The sequence below is a fragment of the Geospiza fortis genome, unplaced genomic scaffold (genome assembly GCF_000277835.1).
Source record: "Geospiza fortis unplaced genomic scaffold, GeoFor_1.0 scaffold432, whole genome shotgun sequence".
NCBI lineage: Eukaryota > Metazoa > Chordata > Aves > Passeriformes > Thraupidae > Geospiza > Geospiza fortis.
In genome coordinates, this window is record NW_005054436.1 from 1,782,331 (window position 1) to 1,787,534 (window position 5,204).

A 5,204-nucleotide genomic window follows, 5' to 3' on the forward strand; every position below is an offset into this window, starting at 1 on the left:
CGGGCTGGGAACATCCCCCCCTCAGCTCCCCTGCCCTGGGGGACACCCCCAAACCCCAAAAACCCCCAAACCACCCCAAACCCCTCAGATTTGGGGTGTGGTGCTGCTGAAAGCCCCGAGGAGGACGAAGAGGGAGCTCTGGAGTGGGACAGCGACAGCAGCGAGCTGGGAGCCAGCCCAGGTGAGGGCCACCAAATATTTTGGGAATATTTTGGGAAGGCTGGAGCAGCTCCCACAGGGCTGAACTTTGGGGTTTTCTTGGTTTTGGGGCAGAAATCCCAGAGGATTTGGGGTGTGGAGCTGCTGAAAGCCCCTGAGGAGGAGGAGGAGGAGGGAGGAGTGGGGTGGGCCAGGGCCAGCAGCGAGCTGGGAGCCACTGGTGAGGGACACAAGGGACACAAAACCTCAGGTGAGGGACACTAAAACTCAGGGATGTTTGGGAATGCTGGAGCAGCTCCCACAGGGCTGAGTTTTGGGGTTTTTTTCCCTTTTTTTTTGCAGGAATCCCAGAGGAGCTGCAGGAGCAGCTGGCACAGGGCTGAGTTTTGGGGTTTTTTTCCCATTTTTTTTCAGGAATCCCAGAGGAGCTGCAGGGGCTGCCCCGCTGGGAGCTGCAGCCCCACAGGACTCAGCTGCTGCTGGAGCTGCTGTGGGTCCAACAGGCCATTGCCAGCAGGAAACACGTGAGGGATGGGGCTGGGGGGTCTGGAGAGGGGCTTGGAGGGAATGGAAAAGGAAATAGGGAGGAATATCGAAGAAAATATGAAGAAAATATCAAAGAAAATAGAAAGGAAAGCATAAAAAATAGAAAGGAATATCAAGGAAAATGTAAAAAGTATAAAGAAATATCAAGGAAAATATTAAAAAAAATAAAGGAGTATCAAGGAAAATATAAAGGAAAATATCAAAAAAATAGAAAGGAATATCAAGGAAAATATAAAAAATACAAAGGAATAGAAAAGAAAATAGAAAATATAAAAAATATAAAGGAATATCAAAGAAAATATAAAGGAATATCAAAGAAAATAGAAAGGAATATCAAAGAAAATAGAAAGGAAAATATAAAAAGAAAATAGAAAGGATTATCAAAGAAAATATAAAGAAATATAAAATAGAAAGGAGATATCAAAGTAAGTGTAAAGAAAAATATAAAAGAAAATAGAAATGTCAAGGAAAATATAAAAAAATATAAAGGAAATATGAAAGAAAATATAAAGGAATATGAAACAAAATATAAAGGAAATAGCAGATATCAAAGACAATAGAAAAGGAAATAGAAAATAGAAAGAAAATAGAAAGAAAATAGACAAAGGAAAGAAATATCAAAGACAATATAAAAGAAAATAGAAAATATAAAGAGATATAAAAGCAAATAGAAATAAATGCATAGAAAAAATCAAGAGATATAAAGCATTGTACAGCAGGCTGTGTCTCCCTGCAGTTCCTGCTGCTGAAGCAGAAGTTGGGTGTTCCTGACCATCCCAGCAGCATCCCCGAGTTCCTGGCCTGCTGTGGAGAAGCCCTGGAGCTGCAGCAGCAGCCCTGATGGCACAGGGACAGCTGGGGGATGTTTCACTCCAGACAAATGGAACAAAATCCTTCTGTGGATGTTTGGTGTGAGCAGGAGCAGCCATGGGAGTGTCCTGGAGGGATCCATCCCATCCCAGGAGATCCCTGCTGTGCCTGAGCTGGGTGATCCAGGTGGGACATGAGGACTGGCACTCCCAGCAGGTGCTGTGGAGGAGCTGGAGCTGCAGGACTGAGCTCTTCCCACACAACTGTGGGGATTCCACGGGGGAAGCTGGCTTTGGGGTGGCTCTGCACTATCCAGGGTGTCCCAGGGGATTTTTGGGGAGTGCTGAGTGGGGAGGGAGACCCAGCCCCTGGTCCTTGGGATGAGGCTCATTCCTGCCCCTGGGAATTCTCTCCTGGGGCAGAGGCAGGAAAAGGACCTGGTGCTTTGGCAATTCCTTCAGCTCAGGGACATCCCAGGTCCCTCACAAAGGGACATCCCAGGGACATCCCAGGTCCCTCAGGGACATCCCAAGTCCCTCAGGGACTTCCCCCATGGTGCTGTGCTCCCCTGCCCCAACCCCACTGTAGATGTGGATCCTTCTGCTCTGGAATTCTGGAATTATTTTTATTTTTTGGGAATAAAAAAAAAAAAAACTTTTCCTGATGCTGAAGCTGTTCTTGCCTGGCTTGCTGGTTTCTCCTGGTGTGTCCATGGCTGAGGGGGAGGTGGCCAGGACAGGACAGGACCTCTGGGACTTCCCAAACCGTGACAGGGAGGTGACAGCACCTGGGCAGGGGTGGGACACGAGCTGCTGATCCAGGAATCCTGGTGGGAACCTGCCAGGAACAGATCCTGGGGGATAAATCCTGCAGGATCCAAGAGCCCTGAGGATTTGGGGTGCTCAGGAGGCTGCTCAGGAGGTTTAGTGTTGTCAGAAAGGTTTGGGGTGGCTGGAAGAGTTTGGGATTGTCAGAAGGGTTTGAGGTGGCTGGAAGGGTTTGGTTTGGGCTTGGCAGAAGGGTTTGGGCTCAGTGAGAGGATGCTTGAAAGGGTTTAGGGGTGGTCAGAAGGGTTTAGAAGGATTTGGGTTGGCCAGAAGGGTTTGGGGTGCTCAGGAGGCTGCTCAGGAGGGTTTAGGGGTGGCCAGAAGGGTTTGGGATTGTCAGAAGAATTTGGGGTGGCTGGAAGGGTTTGGTTTGGGCTTGGCAGAAGGGTTTGGGCTCAGTGAGAGGCTGCTTGGAAGGGTTTAGGGTGGCTGGAAGGGTTTGGGCTCAGTGAGGGGCTGGTTGAAGGGTTTAGGGATGGTCAGAAGGGTTTAGGGATGGTCAGAAGGGTTTAGGGTGGTTAGGAGGGTTTGGGATTGTCAGAAGGGTTTAGGGTAACTGGAAGAACTTGATTTGGGCTTGGCGGAAGGATTTGGGTTCAGTGAGGGGCTGCTGGAAGGGTTTAGGGGTGCTCAGAAGGATTTGGGCTAATCAAAAACTCCATCAGTGCCAGGAGGTCACACTGGATAATTTACTAACCCTTTCTTACCCCTCCAGTGCTGTCCAAGACAGTTTATTAATCCCTATGGTCTTCAAAGAGGCACCAAGATCCCCTTAAGGCACAAACCTGGCTGCTGTCCCTGCAGTGGGGCCACCCTGGGGGTGCAATCCATGGGTTTTGTTTGGGATCCATCCCAAAACACCTGCCCAGGTGGGGCTGGGCCAGGAGCCCTGGGTCAGCCTCTGCTGCTGCCTCAGGCCCCAGCCAGGCACAGGGACACCCCCAGCATGGTGAGCAGCACTCCTGCCACAGCTCCTGGGGAGGAACAAATCCAGAATCAACAAACGGGGGAAAACTGGGGATCTGCCTCGACCAACAACCTCCAGCTCCTGAGGTTTGAAATTTCCCAATTTCCTGCTTTTTCCTGACCACCTGAGCAGGGCACGTTGATTTTGGGGGCTTTTGGGCCACTCCTTTTCCATGGTGGGCATTTTATTCATGGTTAAACATCTCCTGAGGGAAATTTAAATCCTTTTAGCTTAAAACAGCCAATTCTGGCTTTAAATTCACCAGCCCTGCCAGAAAATCTGTTTCAATTCCCTTTCCCTTTTCCATGGGAATTTTCCATTCCCATTTCAATTCCCTGCAGCCAAAGCTGCTCTGACCCAGTTCAAGCCTTGTGGGGTGTTTGGTGTCTTCAGATTAGATTGTAAATTAAATTATACATTATGAATCAAATCCCCCATATTATAAATCAAATCTACCACATTAAAAATCAAATCCCCCACGTTAAAAATCAAATCATCTCAATCCAATAAAAGCTGATTTCTTGAGGAAATGCTCGAAGTGGGACTCACTTTTCCCCCCAATGTCCTCTCCCAGGATTTTCCCAGTCACCAAGGTCACAACCAAAGCCAGGGAGTTGCAGAGTGGCACTGCCAGGGACAGGTCTGAAATGTAAGATCCAAGTGCAGAAATTCGGTTTATTTGAGATTATTCCAAGGCAGCTGTTTGGCCGAATCACCAACCCACAAAAATCCCATCAAACCACCCCAAAAAAAGCAGCAGGAGCTGACCTGTGGAGGCCAAGGTGAGGTAGAAGAGCAGAGATCCAGCCTGGTTGAGCAGGAAGGGCACCAGGTACTGCAGGAGAACACAGAGCTGCCTGAAGCTCCCACCCTGGCACCCTCTGCTCCAAACTGGTTTCAAGGTGGGGATCAATCTTGGAGGTTTTTCCCATCCTCAGTGATCTCAGGATTCCCCAGATCCCAGAGGGGAGCACTGAAGGGCTGTGGTTTCTCTGGTTTCCCTCCCCTGCAGGTGGTGCTGGGAGGAGGGCAGGAGGCCATGGATGTGACCACAACCTCCACCAGGATTGGCAAATTCGAGGCCAGGTTGGTCCTTTTCCCTCTGGTGGGGAAAATCCTCACCCAGAGCACCCCAAGGATTGCTCTTCCCTTCCCTTTGGGAACTTGGCAGTGCTGGAGAAACCCTGGAGCTCTTTTTTAGTTTTATTTTCTTTTGTTTTTGAGGGTTCTGTGGTTTTGTCAGTGCCAGTGCCAGCCCAGGGTCAGGGGGATTGGCCAGGACACCTGGGAGAGGTGGGAACTCTGCAGGAATAACCCCCTGAGGATGGGCAATTGTGGATACTGGAGTTTCAGCATGGATACTAAACTTTCAGCAAAGTTTACTTTTTCTCTTCATGTCCTGGTTCTTGTTACTGCTATTTTATGATTCAAATAAAACAGTCCACAAACACATTGACCTAACAGAGCTATTTTACACTGTTATCTGAGTTAGTTCCACAAATAAAAGTATTCAACAGCACATAGTTTCTACTTTAAGAGTATGAGAAGGTCTAAGCTATATTTATCACACTATTATTTATATAAACTACACGGTGCATACAAAAACTGATATATTGTATTATATTGTATTATATTGTATTCTATTCTATTCTATTCTATTCTATTCTATTCTATTCTATTCTATTCTTTTCTATTCTATTCCACTTTAATTTCATCCAATGGCATCTGGTTTGTACGAACTTGTTTTAAAGGGATTACAAAGTGCACTATATCAGGATGTTTGTGATTAACAATAACTTGCAGAAGCCAGCACAGCAATGAGAAAGAACGCCATTAATGATATTTATAATTTCTAACACGCGGGCTCTCACCTGCCAGTTGAGGCTGAGGAATCG

General features: G+C 47.5%; 1 long non-coding RNA gene across 1 annotated transcript; it reads left to right on the forward strand.

The window, feature by feature from the left end:
• Nucleotides 1–6: 6 nt before the first annotated feature.
• Nucleotides 7–2,179, forward strand: LOC115948583. Its single transcript, XR_004082390.1, has 3 exons — nucleotides 7–181; nucleotides 574–683; nucleotides 1,442–2,179. It is a non-coding gene; the product is annotated as an uncharacterized LOC115948583 (long non-coding RNA).
• The last annotated feature ends 3,025 nt before the right edge of the window (nucleotides 2,180–5,204 follow it).